Raw genomic sequence first — 23,649 nt, forward strand, 5'->3', positions numbered from 1 at the left:
TGCACCAGTAGATTCTGCTCCCGGAGGAGTGTTGTTAAAGGCAGCCCTCGCTCTGGTTCAGTGCTTTGACACACCTAAGGTCAGGCTTCTAATCTTGTGTTTTCTGCATGTTCAGCTGGATTCGTTCCCTCGTCTGCAGGAAGAGACAGAGCGGATCGTCACGTCTCATATCCGCGACCGAGAGAGCAAAGCCAAAGAGCAGGTACAGCACTCCTGGATATGTGTGTGTGTGTGTGTGTGTGTGCAGGTGGATAACAAGATTACGGCTCTGTAACAAGATTACTGTGTCTCTGCAGGTCCTGCTGCTCATCGACGTTCAGCTCGCCTACATTAACACCAACCACGAGGACTTCATCGGGCCGCCAAGTATGTCTGAGCACAGGGCCTGAGAAACAGTTCTCATTGATAATGATAATAAATGGGTATTGTTTTTTAAACCGAATATTGAAATATGATATTTTTAATGAAACAATCCTCTAAATATGAAACTAGAAGTTCCAGTAGAAGACGGCAGTATTGATTGAGTCACTGAATCAGTCCCTCAACCAGTTCAAACAGCTGTGACTGTCTTTATGAATGATTCACTGAATCATTTACTCTGAATCACCGATGTGTGTTCATCAGAGATGTTCTTCTGTTGGCGGTTTGAAATTAATCAAAACACAATATTGTGTCTGAAATGCAACACGTTTTCAAATATTGTGTAAAACCTGTAGCTTATTTTAACTGGTGCAGATACTGAAAGGGTCATGAACTGCCTTTGTTTTTGTGTTGTACCGTTGTTCTCTGAGCACTACCTATAATGTTATGTAGATTTTTACATTAGAAAAATCATAAGTAATGGGCTACTTTCTGTGCTGTTCTAACCCACCTCATCAGAACACTGTTTGAGTACACGCCCACTGCTATGATTGGCTAACAGTTGTGTATGATTGACAGCATACATTCCTCATTGTAATGAACTGAACAGAAGAGTCGAGTGGATCCATATGCAGACCTTTATTCTGAGACATTGTCATTATTGAAATGTATATATTCACCAGTGCTTTCTCTCTTTTTCTCTCTCTCACTCTCACGCACACACACTGTCTCTCTTTCTCTCTCTCACACACACACACACACACACACACTCTGTCCCTGTCAGTGCTCAGCAGCGCAGCAGTCAGGCGAGTAAGAAGAGTTCGGCGGGGAATCAGGTGAGTGCTCCGGTGTTTGTGAAGGCCATCTGTGTTTATGGCTCTCCAGACATCGAATCTCTTTATTGTTTTGTTAACATTTTACATGGCTTTGACTTTCTTCCTGCTCTGCTTTTATTGACTTTATAGTTCAGTAGTTGTTGAGTTTGTCCATGTAGAGCAGTGTTTGTGTTCTCACACACGCGTGTCATGTTCTCTTCACTATCCTCCCGTGAGAGCGGCTCCTGTTGATGTGCTGTTGTGTTTGGCTCAGGAGCTCCAGGTAAGAGTCTCTCGTGTGTCTCATCACTTCTATCAGAGCGAGGTTATCTCTGTCTCAGCACACACTGCCGACAGACAGAAGCTCCTCTGTTCATCCTAACCCAACAACAGAACAGACATTACACAAGCATTCGTGTTTCCTCATTACTTTATGTGACGTGATATGTTCCCTTTGCTTTATTTTTCTCATTTCCACGGTTCTTCTCTGGCAGAACAGATTCATCTTTACTGTGCACAAGCGTAGTCACAGCAGTTTTATGTTTGATATCATAGAGTTAAACTGTACTGTATACAGCACAGCCTGTGGCATTCAGAGTTTCATTGCAACTTTGATACAAAAATCAACATTTCTGTCACAATACCATGGTGCAGTAATGGTTACTAAAGTAAATCTGTGGTAAATGCTGGTGATTTGTAGTTTGAAAAGCCTTCTGTCTCATTGCACAGTGTTTCTTCTGTTTCATCCAGCTTTAAACTACTTTGAATCAGAGTCTCACAGAAGCGTTTAGTGTCGTGTGAATCTGACTCATTATCTTCATTATTTTATTACACTTTTGGTGAATAAACTTTGTACTGAGCACTTATCGAGCCCTTGATATCAGTTTATCAAGGAAAAATATGTTGTTTTAATTAACGTTATTGTTTTATCAGTGGAACGGGTCCTGAGGGGATTTTCTGCTGAGTTATGTCAAGAATAAGTGCAGGAAAGTTATAAGCAGAATAAGAGACAACAGGCTGGTGAATTATTGAAAAATAATACCAATCTGCGGTGTAGCTGGCAAACTGCTTCACATCTTACCCTGATTACTGCTTCAGTCACAGAAGAATCAGACTCCATGTGGACAGTTACACCTCAGTACGTTTCAATAATTCAGTGCCTCCTTGTTAGTTATTCCTTACAGTATAGTCAATAATTATTCATTTTCCTGCTTTTCACTCATTCACTCTATAATGGTTTCATTTGGACTGCAGCTCCATGATCTTTTCTGAATAATGACATATATTTGCATTTCTAAACCCGTGAAAAGAAATGGAATCTGAAGCATTAAATGTGTTTTAAAAGGAGCATTTCATGCACAGATGTTTGTTTTGGAGTTTTGTTACTCTTGCTGGAGGATGTCAGACACAGGTTTAATGTGTTTTAGGTCAGTCCGGTTGATTTCTTGACCACAGAAGCTAGGATCAGTGTGGTGTACCGATGAGAGAGAAGGGTTTTCAGTTATCCATAAGTGAAGACTGGGCTTTAATGAAGGAGATCTTGAGTGTGTGTGTGTGTGTGTGTGTGTGTGTCTCTTCAGGCCTCATCTCCTCCGGCGTCTGGCATCATTGTAAGGCTGATGTGTTTTACTGAATGCACTGTGATGGAGCAGTAGAGATGTGGTTAAGTTCACTGCATGAACCAGAGGACGTTTCTTCAGATTCCTGTGTGTCTTGAAATCCTTCTCACACTGCATTCAGGAAGCATTCAAACCCGCTCACTCTTCTATTATCTTGTAGCCTTAGTCTATAATACTGTTGTTAGTTCACCATCTACACTTCCTGCCACACGATGACAAAGCAAAATGTATTATTATTTCATATTTTGTCATTATGTGGTTCTGAGTGGCGATGGATGAAGGGTGTGAATACTTTCTGGATGGCTTGTTAGTCAAACACGGAGCACTGTATGTAAGATCTCACTCCAGAGACTCAGATGGACGCATGATCACGCATGCTGGAGACTGGACCTTTTTACATCTGTTATTAATGACTACTATATTAATACATGTTTATTAGGACATAATAAACAAATTACTTTCATTATGGTAGAACAGACTGTTGTAATCCTGGCTGCTGATTGGTCAATACTGCTTTGCGGATAATTTCAGCTGTAGAGTAACAGGTTTGAGCATTTTATCCAATCACAGGGCAGCTCTATTAATGTTGCTTTCGGATATTCTAGATGAAGTTAAAGGACTTACATGTACAGTATGTGATATGTCTCAGGTGTCCCCAGAATGTGTGTGTGAAGTTTCAGCTCAAAATACCCCACAGATCATGCCTGTTTTGAGAGGAAGCAGAAGTGTTTTCATTCATGTCTCTTTAAATGTAAATGAGCTCCAGTGCCCCGCCCCCCTTTTCTAGAACAGGGCTGTAAATAAATCCTCTTTCATGCCTTATTGCGCTTTAGGGTTAGATGTTAGATGCACACAGGATTATGTTAAACACACAAAGGAAGTACAAAACAGTGAGTTATATCTGAGAAGGTAAACGCTGGGAAAGAAATGGCATGTTTATTTTAAATGTTTGTGGCAAATAAATAAATGAGAACACGTGTCTTCTGAGGCTACGACTCTGAACATCAGTACAGCCAAAGACAGAACAGTTAGCATGCATTATTTTTGTTGCGTAGGTGAAAACGTGCATATTAAGGGGTGGTAATATTATAAGAAGATCGCTTTTTCACAAGCTTGCAGAGAAAGGCTAATAAAATTACTGGGTTGTTCTTTTGTTCCTGGGTTGATGCACCTTGGACCCTATTACAGCACTTGCTAAACACTGAAATATTAGGTATTTCTGAAGGTGGTGATAGTCACTCTGTGAATATCAAGATTTATTAAAAAACATGATACATATTGTCTCACATCACTTTGTGTACTCTACATAGTGCACTCTTAAAGCTGTACATGGCTTTTATTATCTGCCACAGTTGACTGATAGCTCCTCCCCCTTCGTTCCGTAATTAAAGCTGTGACAGTTGAGTGCATGAAGCATCCATCAAAACCACTAGCAGCCATCTTCAGCCAGAAAAGCGTAACGGCTAATCCTAACATGCTAACAGAAAGCAGACCAGAGGTCTAGTGTTATACTAAACAATACTTTTGAATTGAACTGTTTTAAATTTACCCGAAATGCTGTTGTGTAAGAGAAGTTGCGACATTTTATTTGGTTTGTAGGCACTTCTCATTCATCTGTATGGGATCAAAATATCATACAACTCTGAAATTCAATGATATCAGGACTGTTTTGTGATTGGTTATTAAGTTAGCCGTTACGTTTCTCCTCCTGTAGTAAGTAATATAGACCCTCTCATTTCTCAATAGTAAGACAGTCTCTGTTGTCCAACATCCCATGCTTTGTTTCTTCACTTATTAAAGTGCATCATCCAGGTATTTAAAGTGCACTTGACCTCTTTGAAATGTTCTGTGTGAACACACTACTCACACTTTCCATGCTACAAAGCCTGATGGAGTGCAGAAGAATGTGATTTGGGACTGTCTCACGCTGCTGATTTCTCACCTCATTCATCCTCATTGGTCCGTGTCTCCTGCACTGATCTCTGCTGTGTTTCTGAAGGCGGTGTGTTTGTAACGCGTCTGGTTTAATCTCAGGTGATCCGCAAGGGCTGGCTGACCATTAACAACATCAGCATCATGAAGGAGGAGCGAAGGAGTACTGGTTCGTGCTGACCGCCGAGAGTCTTTCCTGGTTCAAGGATGACGAGGTGAGCGTTCTCAGATCCTGAAAGCCTCTGATAGGACTTGATGACTTTATGTGATAATGTTCACTACATCATTTTCATTTTCATAAAACACGTTTGTACGGTAGTCTAGCCATGCTGTTTCAGCGTCATAAAATGTAATAGCAGTTTGTCTACGCTCCGGTCGGGTTCTACTCAATGATTCTGGATGAGGGTAAGGAACTGGTGGCAGCGCATTGTGTTTTCACCAGAAATGCGATGTTTAGGCTTTAGCGATATATGAGCTTTTACAGATAATTAGCACCTGGTCATTAGACTACTAAAAACAAAACGTATATTTTTATGAACAAAAATGCTCCAAATGTTTTTCTAAACATTATATTGAAATATAATAATTTTGTCATTACACACAAAACTGAACTATTTTAATGTTGAAACAGTAGTATAAGCTGTTTTGGGAGGAGGGGAAAAGACTTCATCACGAGCACATGAGCACTCAGAGCAGCAATACTGCGTTTTAGGTGTTTATAAGCCTGTATATTTAGATTTATATTTCAGCCACCTATGTTAATACGATTATACTTGCTGCGATTATGAGCTCAATCACATTATTTAAATCAAAGTATTGTGTTTACATGAGGTGAAGTTTACTTGCAGTATTGCCAAAATCTCATTAAATCGCATTAAGACCGTCCATGTAAAGGACCTCAGTGATTCAGGAATAAGACTTTAAGACTGAAAACAGAATCACATTCATATCCAACATGAGTCGCCACAGGAATGAGGACAGAAAGTGTGTCTGGAATCAATTCAATAATTTATTCAATAATTCTGTGCTCAAATGTACAGATTCTGTCTTTGTTTTTAGGTTTTATTTTGATTGACAAACTCTTGTCATGACATATTCCTCTCAACAGATGTGCAAACTAACTACACTCACTGCACAAATGTATAATGCTGGTTTGTGTTTACTTGTGTCTCTTTTCTCTTTTTTCTACACCATCGTTTCTTCATCGTTTCTTTACATGTCTAATCAAACTCTCCTTTCCAGGTTCCTACCTTTCTCTCCCAACTTTGTAGCTTATAGTCAGTTTTTTACAGATTCCTTTCTTTATGTAAAGGAGTCAATCAATCATGAAAAGAATGTGTAAAAAGTTCAGTTCTGCTGCTGACCCATGGCTTTATCTGGATCCCAGAGGAGAAAGAGAAGAAGTACATGCTGCCTCTGGACAATCTGAAGGTCAGGGACGTGGAGAAGAGCTTCATGTCCAGCAAGCACATGTTTGCCATCTTCAACACAGAGCAACGGTAAATTTCTTTCAGTCTTCAGTGTTTTAAATGCAATCGTTTCATGAAATCAGTTGTTAAAGAACACAGCACCATGAAGCTCATGAAGCACCTTGAAAACAATAACTATAACGCGACACTTCTAATAATCATTCATGTCCAGAGCACTGCTGTAATAGAGGAGTCACAGAGTTTTAATAAATCCTGACAAACATAAACACATTTAACGATGGACACCAGACACAGGGCAGGACACGCTTTAAATACAGAACATGATGAAGGAACAACTCAAAACACCTGGGAAACACAGCTGGGATGAAACCAAACAATTAAAGGCAAGACAGAATCTGGGTCACGAGAGGTCGGGGCACACAGGACATGGGGCAAACTGTAACATTACCCCTCACCCTAGGCACGATTTGCACCATAATATAGCAATCAAACTGAGAGGTAGGGTTGGCAGAGTCACAGATAGCCTCCCGGACAGATCAGAGTCTCTGGTGGCCTTTGTAGGTCTGGGGACTCGGGACCATTATCCACATCCACATCATACACGTTTTCTTGAAGTTTAGCGTTCGGGAGGACCGGGCTCTTGCGGCAGCTCTAGAAGAGTGGGCTCTAGGGGGCGCTCTGAAAGTCTAGTCACTGGGGTGTTTGGCAAGCACGCAGACCTCGGGGGTACTTGGCCAGCACAGAGACTTGGGGACGCCATGCAGGCACGGGCACTGGAAGCACAGGAACTGGGGACGGCTCTCCTGGCCGTGACTGGGGAACCGGATTCTCTGGGATCGGGCATGGCACTTCAAGCCATTATGGCCCTTTCAGCCTTCCATAGTGCCTGTCGGCGGGCTTGCTTGGACCACAGACGCCGAGCTGGTTCCGGCTCGGGCCGAACTCTTCCCAGACACTGGTAGATGGCTTCTCTTCAACACAGTCCTGTGGTGCCTGGGAGGTCTACGGGGCAATAATAACAGGCCCTGAGCTGGAACAGATGAATGATGGCCATGTCTTCCAGCATCGCCAGCTGATAAAAATTTTCCTTCGGGAAAGGTCAAAGGTGCGTGCAGCGAACTCCATCGTTGCAGAGGGAATAATAAATAAATAAAATAAATATGAGGTTTGTCGTTTACTGTTTGATTTATCTTTCGGTCAGTCTTTTAATCATCCAACTTTGAAGGGTACACGGCAAACATAAAGACATTTAATGACACAGACTCAGAACTGGACACAAATTAAAAACAGAACATGATGAAGGAACATGATCGATAATTGTGATGATTTGTGATGATTGTGACGATCTGTGGTGATTGTGATAGTTGTCATGATCGGTGATGATCACGATCATTGTGATGCTCTGTGAAGATCTGTGATGATTGTGAAGGAGGAGCGAGGCTCTTCTGAGTAACATCTGGTTTTGTCTCAGGAATGTCTTCAAGGACAACCGTTTCTTGGAGCTGGCGTGTGACAGTCTGGAGGAGGTGGACAGCTGGAGAGCATCTCTTCTGCGCGCCGGAGTTTATCCTGAGAAGGCTGCGGTCAGTGACTCTCGCTGTTTCTTCACTCACATCAATATGATCATGAGAAGCTCACACTTCTTCTGAGGTTTTGAGGGGCACCAATAGATGTTTTCCAAAAAAAAATTCATATTTAAAATAAGAAATCATTGAGTAGGATTTTACACTATCTGCTTAATGGTGTTGTGTGTATTTATCTCATTGCATAGATGGACAAATAAAATTACCTTATTTTATAAACGTGACCGATGATTAATGAGAAAACATTTTGTTGTTCAATTTCGTTTTTTTTACACATTATTTCTATATACAGTATTTTTTACAATTAAGCGCAAGCTTCAAGTTTTACGTGATTCTTTGATTGTAATGTGAGTATAGTGAAGTGCATTAAAAACAGATTTTCACACACATCCTCCAAATGAACCCATAACCACAAGCAAGTTTATGCATGAATTAATTCGTCCTTCTAATCTGTAAGCTTAGAAGGACTATGAGGCTCATGGCTGATCTCTGAGCGGCTGTGTTCTCCTTCGCTCAGGTGGAGAGTGAGAGTTCTGGCCCGTCTGAGAACTTCTCCATGGACCCTCAGCTGGAGAGGAAGGTGGAGACCATCCGGAACCTGGTGGACTCCTACATGGCCATCGTCAACAAGTGCATCCGTGACCTCATGCCCAAGAGCATCATGCATCTTATGATCAATAATGTAAGGACAAATAACTTCATTATCAACAGAGTCTGACGAATAGTTTATGACTTTGTAACAAACTAAATTTTGTAATCTTTCTGTATCTTGAAAATAAATGGCATGTATGCTGTTATGTTATGCATTAATTGTGGCTTAATTTTCTGAATGTGAATGTAATGTAAAAAGCTCTGCACATACACCGTACAGAAAAGACAGGAGAGCGTGTTGAGCTCATAAAGAATCATGTAAACCAGAGCTGGACACACACTGACTTTACGTTGCTCCTCAGGTGAAGGACTTCATTAACGCGGAGCTCCTGGCTCAGCTGTACTCGGCCGGGGATCAGAACGCTCTGATGGACGAGTCTCAGGAGCAGGTTCAGCGGCGTGAGGAGGTTCTGCGCACACACCACGCTCTGAAGGAGGCTCTGGCCATCATCGGAGACATCTCCACCACCACCGTCTCCACCCCGCTGCCTCCGCCTGTTGATAACTCCTGGCTGAGCGCCGGCGGAGGACCCCGCAGGTAACCGGATAGAGTATAAACTCCAGTAGACCATATATTGTTGTAGTCATGTGTTAAGTCACATTGAATCAGTGTTCCGTGTCTGTTTTCATGCATTGAATGAAGTTAAATCCTCCGTTTTTTTGAGCTGCAGTGATGGTGATTGCCAAGAACAATGTCCATGACCCTTCCAGTGTTTACTACTGATCACAGAACTGAAAAAACACAGCACTTGCTGAATCACGATTGCAGTTTAATATCGATTAACCTGGGGTCTTTCTATTCTTTCTAATCTATTCATTATAAGCAATATAACAAGAAAAAAATTCTAAAACATAATAGAATGTCTGTTTTCTCATTAATTATTTAGGGAAAAAGTGTCACTAGAAACCTGAGGTTTGTAAATGTGTAATTATCTCATCACTCAATACATGCAGTGCTCTGTTTCATACACAATGATGTGATGTTCATGTGAATATCATCAGGAAAACTCCACTGGTTGAGAATACGGTTGAGATCATGAATATTGAATGTATAGGGGAAATGCTCTCTGATGATGACAGAGATGTTCATTTGCTCAAATCAAACGCTTTTCAAAGTTTCAAAAGGTAGATAAATATGCTTTAGTTTATTCTTCTGTAATTGTTCTTAAAATAATTTTTTCAGATCCTTCCATGTCCGCTTCTCTAAAGAGAGATAATGTAACCGTGATTGTTGAAACATTGACTCGTGTAAGGGATGGAGCTGGACTGATGCAGGTTCTCTTGAGGTTCTTGTTGTGTCTTTCTCTCTGTAGCTGAGTGAAGTGTGTGTGTGTGTGTGTTCTGCAGGTCTCCTCCTCCGAGTCCCACGGCTCTCGCCGGATGTCTGCGGGACAGAGACCTGCTGGTAGAGGAGCTCCTCCGCCTCCATCCCGGCCCGGCCCCTGGGGCCCCTGAACAACAGCGCTGACAGCCCACAGGTGCCCAGCCGCCCAACCAGCGCCTCCCAGCATCCCCAGGTGAGGTCTGAGCCGTCTCCCTCTCATCTCTCACTTACCATGAGCTTCTAATGGCTTAACATCGTCCCCTCCAGCACACACACACACACACACACACACACACACACACTCACGGAACTACTAACGGATTTTACAAGAGCACTAAAACTAGGTACAATTCCAGTACTAGAGCAACAGACAGGTGACCTCTAATCAGTGCTGACCAGAATCATCAGGACACTAGTACCATCCGCAGCTAAAATGTCAATTATTTCTATCTTGTGTCGGTAAGAAATATCAGTTTATATTGATTGTAATAATCCAGTGAGATGTTTGAGATCATCATCAGTCTGTCTGAATGACATGAAGAAACAGAACAAACTGAGACAGACTCAATCCAGAAGAACTGCGTCGCCGAGACTCTTCAAGAAAGCTACAAAACTTTTTTTAGGCACATGTTAAAAATGCTGTAAAAATTATGTCATAAATATTTTTTCTTGATCAATTAACTTCTATAAACTGAACTCATCATTTGTTGTGAACATCTCTGTGTGTTTAAAGCAGCTTTAGTCCTCTGTCCTCTTCTCAGGAGTTCTCAGGAGCTTTGCAGGTATCTTTCTTGGAAGCGCCTCTGAGACACAGTTCTTCTGGATAGAGTCTGTTTCAGTTTGATCTGGTTCTTCATATCATTCAGACCGACTGATGATGATCAGATGAGATCTCTAACATCTCACATAGCTGCTGCTGATGAAACTAGTGTTCTGATGATTTTATCAGTAAATAAATGAACCTGCGAGTGCTTCTAACACTAGACTGCTTACAGACACTAACTCTGTCTTCTGTCTCTTACCATCCACTGCCTTCCTCAACGCTTCTGCTGCCACGAACTGCTTTCTTCTACTTCTTCTTCTTCTTCTCGTAACCCAGCCGGCGTCCCCTCCACCTTCCCGACCCGGCAGGTTCCTCCGTGAGCGGCTCGAGCCGCCGAAGCCCTGCATGTCCAGTGGTCTGGTCTGGTCTGGTCTGGTCTGTGATAGCAGTGCTTGTGTTGTCTGTCAGTGCCTGTGCTTCAGAACATCTCAACCCTTCGTGATCTGCTCTGCTTCTCTCCTGAAGCTCCAGTCACGTTCTAGCCCTGCATGTTCCTTCATCTTAGGCTGTTGATATGCGTCTTCACATACTCGTGTCATATTGGACCATAGTGTGTGTGTGTGTGTGTGTGTGTGAGCGGTATATATTAGTGTGTGTACGTCTGAAGGCTACAGCGTGTGTGTGTGTGTATTTGTGGCTAAATTAAAATATAAAGGTGTAAAATAGTTGTCTTTACATTTAAATTATTAATGTTTTTATTTCGTAATGTTGTTTGTCATTGAAAAGGCTCAGAGGAGACCTTTTTCTTAGTTGTGAACGCTGGTTTTAAACGCAGACATCTTTAGACGTCATTGTCTGCAAACACTTAAATGTGAGCACCAAAATATAAAATATATTCATCTTCTTGAATAGCGCCACCTGCTTGCCATACTAGTTGATGACAGTTAATCCAAAATGTTCGACCAAAGTCCCTGGAACTGCAGTATACACCTGTTCTGCTGTGTAGAAACTCAACTCTATGTACTGTACATGTTTCAGATGATCACAACACCATCCATTACTTTGCAATAAATCTAGCAGTAGTTTAGTGTCGTGTCCGTCGCTCTGTTCATTGCATTAGTGATATTGACGTTCATTTGCTACTGTACTCATGTTAAGTAACTCTAAGACAAATTATAGTAATCTTCAGAAGGACTAAAGAAGACAAGTGTGCAGGGATTCTGGGAGATCGCTGATGTTATTTTCACTTTCATTATTAAAAACGTGAATATATGGATATATTATCTGCCGGTTTGTGAATCGGAGACTTTGTACTTGTTCAAATGTGTCCTGCAGTGTTTCGTTTACTAGTCTGTTGGCACTGAAACCGGTTAAAACTACCTGCTGTTTGCTTCCATAAACACACAGACGCTAGAGGTACTGAACAGAACAGGGTTTTCTGAGCGAAACACGATAAAAACAGCTCAGAAAAAGCCACGAGAGCATCATGATAAAGGTGAGATACAGCAAGCGTCCATCTCTCTCTCTGACTTCTGTTCATCAGACAGATGTTTGTGTTCTTTATGTTAGTCACTCAGACTATAGCTATGCACACTTGAAGTATTTTAGAGATTTGATGAAACTAGCGTTTGTTTAAGAGCAGATCTGAGGCTCAGACGGCAGTTTTTCATTATATTATACATATATAATACATTCATATGACGGCATTGTAAATGAATGCTGGAAATGTGCTCTAGCTGTTTGTTTGCTGTCCTCCAGCAGACGGCTACATAGTTTTAATCGTGAAGAAAACAGCAGATTTGAGCGCCTCACTCTTTCTGTGTTTCATTATGGCTTGATGTACTGTACCTCTATATGTATTAAATAAAACCTATCATGGAAAATACATTCAAATGTGAATCTTCTGTGTCTAATTCCTGTTTGTTTCACTTCTCTTAAAAGCCCAGTTTTTGTTTTAGGTTTTCACAAAGACGCTGTTCTGCTATTTTCAATTTTGATTTGATTCAGACTAATCTGAGATCACCGGTTCATCTGCAATATGAACATTTATCAATGCATTGCTTTTAGAACTGATGTAATCATGAGGCCTGATGAAGAAGATCATGATGGTGAGAGTGAAGTCAGCAGTCTATGATGATGATGATGAATTAGATCAATTGAATCACTGTGTGTGTGTGTGTGTGTGTGTGTGTGTGTATTAGTAAATAAAACAAGGTGAGACAATATTTAAGTAAAATAATAATAACAATAATGACAATAAATATTTATTTGCAACAACTGTTGAAGTAGGCTGAACGCACGCGTCAAAACGCTCAAATGCTCTAAAAATGTAAACAATCGCGGCAGAGGGCAGTACGCGCCGGTGACGCCATCACGCCGTCCGCCGAAGAAAAACACGGAGAACGGAAGCGCTTGTTTAATGGATTTGAAATAGTATTTCTTCGAATATTTATTAGACTCTGTGTTTCAAGTGTGCTAATGTCATTATTTACCTCTAGGTCATTTTTCACACCGCTGACGACACCGCACTTTGACTGCGTGCTCACGTGATGTTTGTTACTTTTCTCAGCGCTGCGCCTAAAAAACCAGTCACGATCGAGATGAATGGATCGCACTGCGTTACTTTGAACATTTTATACCGTCTGCTGAGGCAGACCATCGTTTATATTTCAGGCAGTAATTCCTGGAGTAATTACAGCAACTATTTATGATTTTTTTTCTGTGTGTGTGTGTGTGTGTGTGTGTGTGTGTGTGTGTGTGTGTGTGTGTGTGTGTGTGTGTGTGTTTACCGCGCTGTCAGTGTAAAGTTCGTTCCGCCGCGGACGTCATTCGTCAGATCTCGATAGTGTATGGTGTTATCTGTCGGTTTCCGAGCATAAGAGCAGATAAACCGGAGGAATAATGCGTCTCTCGGCCGGTGGATGATGAAGATCCGGTTTCTGCTGCTGCTGTGTTCAGTGTCAGGACTCTGGTGCGTGACTCGGATTCTCTGGTCAATATCAGTCCGACTGATTATAATTATGAATGTATATTAGCTTCAGTAGAGTTCGTAGAGTGTGTGTGTATCTTACTGGCTGACCGCAGTGTGTGTGTGTGTGTGTGTGTGTGTGTGTGTGTGTGTGTGTTTACACTCTTGATCTGTTGTGTTTATATGAAGTGTTATACACGAACAAAACAGCTCTAGAGTAATACAGTGGGCTTTTCTGGACACGTGATCCAGTATATTTTAAATAATGCAATAGTGCACTGTAAATACCACTGTAGATACACTTTGTGTGTGTGTGTGTGTGTGTGTGTGTGTGTGTGTGTGTTTGCTATGCTTGTGAGAACCAATTATTGAAAAGCTAGGTAATTTTAGTTGGTCCTCACAAGGGAAATAAATGATTCAAAATGCTAAATTAAGTTTATCTTAAAATGTAAAAACGCAAAACTGTTCTGTGATGAGTTAGGTCTAGGTGTAGGGGGACAAAATATTGTTAGGTCAGTATAAAAGCAATAGAAATCTGTCAAAGTACTCACAAATATAGAAAAACGAACTTGTGTGTGTGTGTGTGTGTGTGAGAGATTGTGTGTGATTGTGTGTGTGATTGTGACTCATGTATATGATGAACTTTGGATGCACAGAGACAAGTCACAGGAAGCACTGTGTATTGATATTAATTGGAGAGAGATGTTAGTTTAATAATGTCTGTGTGAATGTGATTTAGGGCTCTCAGTATCGAGTAAAAGTCATCAGCATATTTAATTAGAAATACCTATTAATGGAGGAATTTGTATTTTTATTGTTATATTTATGTGGTTGTGTATTTTACCTAAGACAAATTAAGTGTAATAATGACTGTGACAGCTGGAAATAATCTTTTTCATCTACCGCTTAATGAATACGACTGTGATGAGACTCATTCTCCGCAGGTTTCCTGTTCAACATGGCCATTGTTCGAGCAGACACACACACACACCCCGAGCACAGGAGAGGGTCAGTCAGCATCACGATACACACTCGGATCAGTGGACGAGTCGCATGAGGTGTGTGTGTGTGTGTGTGTGTGTGTGTGTCATATACAGACTGATGGATTCATACAATGTTTTCCTCTTCACTGATGTTTGTGTGGGTTTGTTAACAGCCGATGATTGCTGGGAATGATGAGCAGAGCGTCTTTATCAGTGAAGTGGAGTCTTCCTCAGTTTCCTCACAGATTCCAGACTTGGTCCAGCATCTCCTCATGAGTGTGTCTCATGCCGGTCAGTCTCACTCTCTCAGACTGCTCAGTTTCAGGGAGTTGAGTGTGTGTGTCTTTGTAATGGACTGATGTGTGTGTGTGTGTGTGTGTGTGTGTGTGTGTGTGTGTGTGTGTGTGTGTGTGTGTTCAGGGACTCTGGAAGCGGCGTCACAGATTTGTCTGGAGCTGCGTGTGATGCTGCTGGATATGATCCTGGTCTCAGCAGGTGATGAACCAGACTTCAGTTAAGGTGGTCTGAGAATCAGCATTCAAAAGCTGATTCCTTCTCAGGCCACTTTATTTAATGTTTCATCGTCTTTCTGTCATGAAGCTTTCCAGCGGTTCAAGAGAACGTCAGTGTGCGTGAGTCCAGAAGACCTGCTAAAGGCGAAGGACCAACGCTTCTCCGCGGCCCTGAAAGATCAGGTGAAGTTTGCACATGTGATGCTGTGAAAGATTAAAGATTAATCTTAAAATTAAAAGCGAGAAACATGATCAGTGTGAATGCTTGAGAATCTGAGGGGCAGTGGTCAGTGAATGTGGACCTGATCTGAATGTGTCCAGGGCCCCGCAGACAGTGACCCCTCCATGCCCTGCAGAGACCAGGAGATCCCCACCTTCGAGGAGTGGACCAAAATCATGCTGGAGGTGGAGAACGAGAAGAGTGAGTGTGTTCTGACAGGAGCTGTAGCGCTGCTCTGCCCTCGCTGGACCGTGTTTCTGTCCTCAGCTCAGGTCACACACCCGCCTGAAGGCTTTCAAGCCACGGGAAGAAGCTCCAGCAGACCGTCACTAACTACGCCTCTGTGGAGTGTGGAGCTAAGATCCTGTCCTCCAACCCTGAGGCCAAGGTACTCCACACCGTATCATGCGTCCTCAAGAGTAATGAATCTTTCTGTCTATCAGTCCGTCTGTGTTTCTGTGTTTTCAGTCAGTTTCTGTGTTTCAGAGCACTTCAGCTATCCTGATGGAGAACATGGACATGTACATGCTGAATCCCTGCAATAACAAGATCTGGTGAGCTGATTCACATCTACTGTTTTAACATTAGGCAAAACTTCAGTATGGTAAGTGTCGTGATTTATTTATTTTTTTCTAAAGATGATCTGAAGTCTTAGTAGCCAGTGTTTAGTGCCTAGACAGATTTCCAGAAAGCAGCAGGAATTGTTTATGAAATAAAGAACACCGTCAGCAGTGATGGGAGGATTTCAGGAGAAGGTTTGTGGTCTTCATCATCATCATCTCCTCATTATTGTACAGGTTCATCATTGAGCTCTGTCAGCCCATTCAGATCAAGCAGCTGGACATCGCCAACTTTGAGATCTTCTCCTCAAACCCCAAAGACTTCCTGGTGTCCATCAGCGACAGGTCAGCTCTTACTAACTGCCTCTGCATTTATGACTTCACATTTTTTGTTTTGAAATCCATTACAAAATGTAATAATGCTTTAATAATGTTTTTGAACTTTACCAATCTTTTATATGCAGCACATCTGTTTGTGTGTATGTGTTATAAAGTTTTGTGGACTTGTTCAAACTCAGATACCCAAACAAAAATGGGTGAAGCTGGGGACGTTTCATGCGCGTGATGAGCGGGCAGTACAGAGTTTTCTCTGGATGAGCATCTGTTTGCTAAATACATCAAGGTGAGAATGAGATGAGTGTGAGGTCAGGAGTCCTGGGTCACTCTGTGCTCTTCTCTCAACTCTTTCTCTTTCTTCTCTTCTCTTCTTTTTGCTGCTTCAGATATTCACCAAATACATCAAGGTTAGCCGTGAGTGGATGAATGCCTTGATCACTTTGGTGTTTGAACACTCTTCCTCAGAAGCTCATCTTCTGAGATTTGACACCTAAAAGCACTGTAAAGACTTTCCATGGTTTATAGCACTTTTATAGTTCGATCTCTCCAGCCCTCTGCCTGCTTTTAAATTTTATTAAATCTGTTATGGTGCTCCTTGTACTGATATCATGTGGTGATGGAAACTAACACTGAAACAATGGTGTGTTCTGAACTGCTGCTCTTTCTAACACTTGTGTGTGTGTGTTGTTTCAGGTAGAGCTGCTGTCACACTTCGGCTCAGAACACTTCTGTCCTCTTAGTCTGATCAGGTCTGATAAATTCACACACACACACACACACACACACACATGGAAAATGACAGTTTGACCATGACAGTGGCGGGTGAGAACGCTCTCTGTGTTTCTGAAGGGTTTATGGCACGAGTATGATGGAGGAGTATGAGATGAACTCAGATCCATCAGACAGAGCCCCGCAGGTTCAGGACCAGCAGGACAGCGGTAACACTCTCTGTCTGAATAAAACACGCCTACTGTGTCAGAGATAGAACAATGTCGTTTTTCTTTCTGAATGTTTAGATCAGTCTCCTGGTTTTGTGTCAGTCGATGACAAAGTCTCCCAAAACCTGATCGGATCTGCCAAAGGTACAGTTAAATGAGACTTAGCATTAATTCACCCAAAAATGAAAAGATGCAAAGGATTAATGCAAACTTACATTTGGTTCTGAAGGGAATCTTTGCAAATCGCATTTCCTAGTAATCTGCCAATTAGCAAGTTTCACTATGAATGTAACATCTAGGACTACAAATACGGCTAAATAAACATCCTCTGAGAGCGACTTGGAAAAAGAGGAACGTGTCAGCAGAGCTTGTGAAGATTTAAAGAGGAAGTACACAGATCAGAGTTGACTGTTATAGGCGTAAGTTGTTCTAGGGGATGACGTAGGTCATATGCATTGCATATCTCTGGTGATTGACAGATATGAATAAAATCTTAGAGGATTTTACTTTAAGTTCTTTCGACGTGGAAAAAACGCCCATGCCAAAATAAAGCTTGGAAGAGAAAATATAATTTGTGATATAACTCAGATTCGTCTGAGAGAAGAAAGTCATATGCATTTTTGGGTGAATTAAATTTTTACGTATGTGTCCTCGGCTGCTTGGGGAGATCTGATGATGTCTTGTGCTTTCAGACGCTCTTCTCACGATGGTGAACAACATATCGCTGCTAATGTTTTGGGTGGAGCTCCAGAGAGCACAGCTGGAGCAGGTCTGATCCCACTGCATCACTCTCGTGTCATTTATAAACACTTCTTCATCACCAGACTGTTTCTGTTTTCAGGAAACTCTTCCGCTGCAGGTTTAAACATGACAGAGCTGCTTTTCCCTGCTGAGACGATCCAAAGTGCTGCTTCCTCTGGGTACGTGGCTCCAGAAACCATCTCTGATCTTCTCTGGTGTTCACTGGTGACCAGACAGAAAATGTCTTGGGTTACTTGCATAACCTCTGTTCTCTGTGACGCTGCATAGCTATAATGCAGTGGTGAACACCCCTGGTGTGACGATTGGTGAAGCCCGTGATAGAAGCATGCCAGTGAATTGGCAGATTGCTTAAGATCTCGCCACGTAGTGTGTGATTGACCTTCACCTGCTCCCACGCTATCTTACCTCTCGAAGGAGAAGCAGGATGACGGCGAGCACAGTGTCTCGCTCCCAGAGCTGTAGTCCACAAACAGCATTCTCACATAGATTCTTATTTTTCAGGTGGGAGAGCAGTGTGTAGGATGAAAGCAATAGCATCATCTGTTGCACAGTTATGATTTGCAGAGTGTAGTGGATCAAGTGAGGCAGGCAGCACAGAGCAGATATAGTCTCTGATGAGTTTCTCAACGGGCCTCCAGTCATCCAAGCATGTTATTTAATTTTCCTTTGGTATGGGCACAATGGTGTTTTTTTTTAAGTGTGAGGGAACCGAGAGAGAGTGAGGTTGAAATGTCAGGAGCACTCTCTGCAAGGGCAGCGTTGTGAGCGTCGAAACAGTCATAAAAATGATTAGGCTAGTCTGACAGAGAGGATGTTTACAGCTGGTTTGTTCCCTTTCAAATCTGTAGTTATTGATGCCTTGCAACATGCTTCTTGAGGAAGAAATGAACTGAAAACTTGACACCTCAGTAAAAAGAACGCAATCTGTACTGTACTGCAGAGAGACCAGCTCAAAAGTCTTAAAAGTGTGTTGTGTTTTGTGTTTTATATTATTTGTTCTTTGTTATGTTTATTTAATTTTATAGCACATGTTTTTAAGACTAATTTTAAATTGTAGTATTTTTAAAAGGTATAAATTTTGCACAATTTTTATTCCTATGTAAATGCCCCTTTTCAGAACAGCATTAAACGTCTGTGTAAATGCACATTTTCATGGATTTATGCTTCTGTGCTTCCTGCTGTTGTCCAAAGATGCTATTAGTTGTTCAAATCAGGGCAATCAAATGTGGATTTTAATGATACTTTAAATATGAATGGTAAAATTTATTTGAATTTGAATGAATAATTTTAGCATGATTTATCATCAAACTGTCCCTAGATCCATCAGGACCAGATGTCCGTGTCTGTTGTGTGTGTATTGATGTGAACTGAATGCTGAAGGTGTCTGCTGCAGAGTCTTATTCTGTTTTCTCTGATCAGACTGAAGACTGTCATCAGGATTACAGAGACCACCAGCATTACTGAAGAGATGACCGTGATCACTCTCAGACACCGCCGGAGACCCTCGGTCCAGACCAGGCCTGACGTGGAGCGGATCGTCACGCTGCTGCCTGAAGAAGAACCGGATCAGTCTTCTGAAGGACTCCTGGAGCCTGGAGCAGATCGGCAGGAAAGATCTGAATCTGCCTGCTCCTGTTCACACAGAGACTCTCTTCAGGAGTACCTTCTGCAGCGCTGCTCCTCTCCAGACCTTCTCCAGAAGACCCCGTCTACAGCCTCAGTAACACAGGAGCCACAGAGTCCCAGTCTCTCTCCAGACATAGAAGATCTAGCTCCAAGTCTGACCTCTGATGTGCTCCTCCTGGTTTCTGCAGACTCCTCCAGAGCAGCGACGAGGCCCATCGAGCTGATGTGTGCTTCTGCCAGCGAGTGTCTCTCAGAGACGCTTCCTCAGCAGAGCGCTGACCACCTGACCGAGTCCAGCCAGAAACCGGACCTTACGTCCACCTCTGCTGCACGGTCGGAAGAAGATCAGATCAGCCTTGACCATCACATTCCAGCTCCTACGGTTTCCCTGAACTCAGCAGAGTCTTCAAAATCTGCTATTATGGATGAAGCGGTCAGCAGGAGATCCCTGACCCCGGCTCAAGACGCTCATCCTTCAGAAGGGCTCTCAGACTCAGAGTCTAGGAACAAGGAGCTTCTGGATGATGAAAGCAATGCTCATATTGAGCAGATCTACACGGAAGCGCCGAACTCCAGCGACGCACCTGCACACGGCTCCAATCAGAAAGAGTCTGTGTTCATGAGGCTCAATAATCGCATCAAAGTCCTGGAGATGAACATGTCCCTCAGCGGACGCTACCTGGAGCAGCTGAGTCAGAGGTCCGTGGTACTGTATGTAGATATATCCAAGGATACAAAAGACAGCTGCTAGGCCTGTCAAAATAATCAGTGTATCGACTTATCGCACCGTATTTGTACATGACCTTTTGGTGATGCAATATATTGCCAATTATATTTACATAAAAAAAACATTGGAAAATACTCAACAACAAAAAATCAGCAGTTTTTTTAGGTATCTAATATTTTGATACTTAGTTTCCATGATCTAAATATTTTTAAGAATTAAATGTTTGTTGTCAATTGAACGTGTGTAGGCATTATTGCATTATTATGACTTTATATTATAAATCCAGTAGTATTACATGATCTTAAAATTCGCTAATTGTAATTATTTATAGGGTAATACATCACACAACAAAAAGTTGTTATCGTGACAGGCCTAACAGCAGCTCTGCTTGCAAACACTCATGCTTAAAGCACTTTTTATATCTTTATCTAGCAATGTGTGTCCATAGAACCACTTGCAGGAACGTTATGAAATGTGGCATACAGATACAGATACAGGACTTAACTGTAATCACAGTGATTCCTCTAACTTAAAGATTCTATCGCCACCAACTGTTATGTACATGCTTAACTGTATGGGTTAGCTTTTTCCCTCTAATCCCTCGGTTCATGCCGAGACGATTGAACTATCAACTCTAGACCAATCTTCACCAGATTCCTGCAAAAAGTGCTGGCAATTAGAAGCTTTTTAGAATCCCAAACCATTTTCATATAATTGATGGTATGATGCCACTCTGGATCTGAGGCTATATTTCTGTAACAGTTTGTCATATTGATACCAAACTGTGTGTGTGTGTGTGTGTGTGTCATTGTCGCTCAAAACTGACCACACCGCGCTAATTATGTAGCAGCGCCACCTACTGGTCAGAAGTGATACAAAATAATGCCACATTACAAGTGATTTGTATTTATAGGTTTGATAGAAATCACCAAACACAGTCTGTATTTACTCATTTTTCTTCAGCTGGTTTAATGCTAGTACTTTTTGTCTTGATTTGTTCTTGGACAGTTCATTCGAATGTAAACATTTTGACATCATTTACCCTCAAGTTGCTTCAAAGCTGTTTGAGTTTCTTCTGATGAACAAATACTATGGAAGTCAGTGGAGACCAGAAACAGTTTGTTACCAACCTTTTTCAAAACAAGTTTAGCAAAAGAATAAAACCCATTGCAGGTTTGGATCAACTTGAGCTAGTAGATGAAGAGAAATGTTTAATTTCTGTGAGAACTATGACTTTAGCGTGTGCTTTCAGGTAGATTTTCATTTGTACCTTTGTTCTGTTGTAGTTACTTTTGACATGTTTCTTATAATTAGTATAATTATTTTCCTTTCTTATGACTGTTCACTTGTCTTTATCTGCTTTTAAACTTCTGGCATTCAGTAAAATTTGATTATTATTTGATTACTTTTATATTGAAATTGCTTTTGTAAAATAATGTTTAGCACAAAGAACTACATCATAATGCTGTAAATTGTTATATAAGTGACTGATTGCTCTGACTGTGCTTGTGTTTCATTGGTCCAGATACAGAAAGCAGATGGAGGAGATGCAGAGAGCCTTAACAAAACTATCATCAAGCTCCAGAACACCTCCAGAATGGCTGAGGAGCAGGTCAGAGTCGTCTCTCGATGTTCATGCAGATATGTTCATGCCAGGTTCCTCCTGTCTTTAAGTGTGTGCCTGTGTTCAGGACCAGAGGCAGACGGACTCCATCCAGGCTCTACAGGCTCAGCTGGAGAACGTGACTCAGCTCGTGATCGGGTCTGTCTGTCAGCGTGAGTCGACTTCAGCAAGAGGTCAGCAGTCGGTCACTATCAGTTCATCTAACCTCGATTCTGAACTTAATTTATCTTAACTTAACTATCTATGAGCCGATATATGATGCTGTGTCCTGCAGGTGTCTGACAGACAGAGCTATATTCTGCTGTGTCTGCTTCTCTGTGTTCTTCTGGGGCTGCTGATCTGTGTGAACTACCACAGATATCAGAGAGTCCGGCTCTCCATTCACCGGACAGGTGAGGAGATGACCCTCAGTGACCAGGACCCATGAGATCAGTCTCAGGTCAATCATGATGTTGTGTTGTTTTCAGAGAGTGGTCTGATGCTGAAGCTGTGCTGCTGAGACGCAGAGCCTCTGATCCTCCATCGCCTCGTCCCCTTCAGTCACTCGACGGTCAGTTCACGATCAGACCGGCCTGCAGCGCCAGACACTGTTAGCAGAGAGGTGTACACCTGGATGCCGAACTCTTTGCTCTTTTATTTCAGGAGCTTCAGAAGAGACCAGCAGCCGTAAGCAGCGGGAAGACTGTGAAGTTAGTAGAGAAGTACAGGATTTTTCTGTCTTCATCATGCATTGTTGTACAGTTAAGGACAGTTTTACTAAACAGGGCAAATTAGCACAAGAGCACAGTTAACAGGTGATTTAATAACAACGCAAATTAAACCACACAGACGCAACATCTCTTTACATATAGACTAAACACAATATACTAGATGCAGTACAAATAAGTGGAGCAAATAAAGAAGCTACTGTACCTTTATGAGAACTAGAGGCCAAAAATTATGTTTATTAATAGCCTTTTTAAATGCAAAACAGTTGAAGACATACCTTTTGGGATGTTAAATAATGGCGAAAAATACCTGTATTTTAATAAACACAAACATTAGTAAAACATAATGCATAATTCATGTTAATTGTCTTAATGCTTAATTAATTCAGCATCTGAATTGCACTGGCACAGAGTTTTAGTAAACTGGCCCTTAGTTTTTTAGGTGTAATAAACTGTAAGCTGCTGCATGCTTACGCTGTGTTTCTGTGTCCTTCAGAAGAAGCTAAGCAGAGGTCCAGAGACGCTGTTCCCTCACTCCACCATCACTCCTCCAGGTCTGAGACGGACAGCAGAGACGTGTCTGACGGCAGCTCTGAAGGATCCTCGCTGGCCGACGCAGACGCTGTTCTGTGGAATCAGCAGCTGTGCTCGTCTGTGTGAGGCGTTACCGCCCCGGCGTCTGGACTCATCAGAAGAGCCGGCCGCATCAGAATCATCATCAGAGCGGCCCAGACGCCACAGAAACCAGCCTCCCGCAGCGCAGCGGCCCGCCGCCGGATCGGCACTGGAGACCGGACACAACCGGACTGAACCGCCTCTGAGACTGAACCAGACCAGACCGGCTCTGGAGACTGACCAGAACGGACCGGACCGACCGGACCAGCTCTGAGACTGGACCAGACCGGACAGAACCGCTCTGAGACTGGACCGACCGACAGAACCGGCTCTGAGACTGGACCAGACCGACAGAACCGGCTCTGAGACTGGACCGGACGGACAGAACCGGCTCTGAGACTCCGACCAGACCGGACAGAACCGGCTCTGAGACTGGACCAGACCGACAGAACCTGCTCTGAGACTGGACCGCACTGGACCTGAGACTCTGATTCTGGAGATGTTCACACACTGGACGCTGAACCCGTACAGATCCTCACACCTTCTTCTCTTCAACACTGAGGCTTATGCAGTTTGCACTGGTTTTTCTAATTA

The 23,649-nt window shown here is 42.4% G+C and overlaps 3 long non-coding RNA genes and 1 pseudogene across 3 annotated transcripts; all 4 read left to right on the forward strand.

Moving 5' to 3' along the window:
• Nucleotides 1-12,814: 12,814 nt before the first annotated feature.
• Nucleotides 12,815-15,089, forward strand: LOC122332474. The gene is made up of 4 exons (XR_006248487.1): nt 12,815-13,448; nt 14,602-14,719; nt 14,849-14,923; nt 15,029-15,089. It is a non-coding gene; the product is annotated as an uncharacterized LOC122332474 (long non-coding RNA).
• A 21-nt stretch (nt 15,090-15,110) lies between these two features.
• On the forward strand, nt 15,111-15,444 carry LOC122332467. Its single transcript, XR_006248486.1, has 3 exons — nt 15,111-15,123; nt 15,262-15,361; nt 15,428-15,444. It is a non-coding gene; the product is annotated as an uncharacterized LOC122332467 (long non-coding RNA).
• Nucleotides 15,445-15,449: 5 nt separating this feature from the next.
• LOC122332472 lies at nt 15,450-22,085 on the forward strand (annotated as a pseudogene).
• A 2-nt stretch (nt 22,086-22,087) lies between these two features.
• Nucleotides 22,088-22,999, forward strand: LOC122332466. Its single transcript, XR_006248485.1, has 4 exons — nt 22,088-22,125; nt 22,201-22,283; nt 22,376-22,422; nt 22,937-22,999. It is a non-coding gene; the product is annotated as an uncharacterized LOC122332466 (long non-coding RNA).
• Nucleotides 23,000-23,649: the final 650 nt, after the last annotated feature.

The sequence above is a fragment of the Puntigrus tetrazona genome, unplaced genomic scaffold (genome assembly GCF_018831695.1).
Source record: "Puntigrus tetrazona isolate hp1 unplaced genomic scaffold, ASM1883169v1 S000000081, whole genome shotgun sequence".
NCBI classification, from domain to species: domain Eukaryota; kingdom Metazoa; phylum Chordata; class Actinopteri; order Cypriniformes; family Cyprinidae; genus Puntigrus; species Puntigrus tetrazona.